We start from the raw sequence: 629 nt of genomic DNA, 5'->3' as shown, positions 1-629 counted from the left end.
TCCCCCATACACAGGATGTGTCTCAAAACCAAGTGAGCTGCCTACCTAAACATCAAGTTTGTGCATCGTAAGCGTTTTGAATAACTCATAAATGTAATCTAGTAAGGTTTTGATAAACGTTCGATTCGAATTTCAGTAGGCGACTGGGAATATGATGCCTACAATGCTGTCTAGGTAGGCAGTTCAGTAGATCTTTAAACACAGTGTTCACACTACACACCCCACCTGCCGCTCGCTTTCTGAACTCATTTGTTGTCCGTGTATACAAAGACAGGTGATGTACTTGTCCAACAATCTTTCTTTTTTTTCCAGTTATGTAACTGCTGAAGTTCATGAACAGCTGCCACTTTTTGACAATTTGGTGTTTACAGTGGAAAAATGCATAGTAAAGTGGACAAATGCACTATAACTTATTATATTTAAAGGGATAGTTCACACAAAAATTCTCATAATTTAATCACAATCAAGCCATCCCAGATGTATATGACTTTCTCTCTTCTGCTGAACACCAACAAAATGTTTTAGAATATTTGTTTTTCCAGCTATGTAGAATGGTGGCCAGAACTTTGAAGGTCCAAAAATCACATAAAAGCAGCATAAAAGTAATCAATAAGACCCCAGTGGTTAAA

Source organism: Xyrauchen texanus, chromosome 12, assembly GCF_025860055.1.
Source record: "Xyrauchen texanus isolate HMW12.3.18 chromosome 12, RBS_HiC_50CHRs, whole genome shotgun sequence".
In the NCBI taxonomy this organism is placed as follows: domain Eukaryota; kingdom Metazoa; phylum Chordata; class Actinopteri; order Cypriniformes; family Catostomidae; genus Xyrauchen; species Xyrauchen texanus.
The sequence above is the reverse complement of the archived record's forward strand: the minus strand, read 5'-3'. Positions refer to the sequence as shown.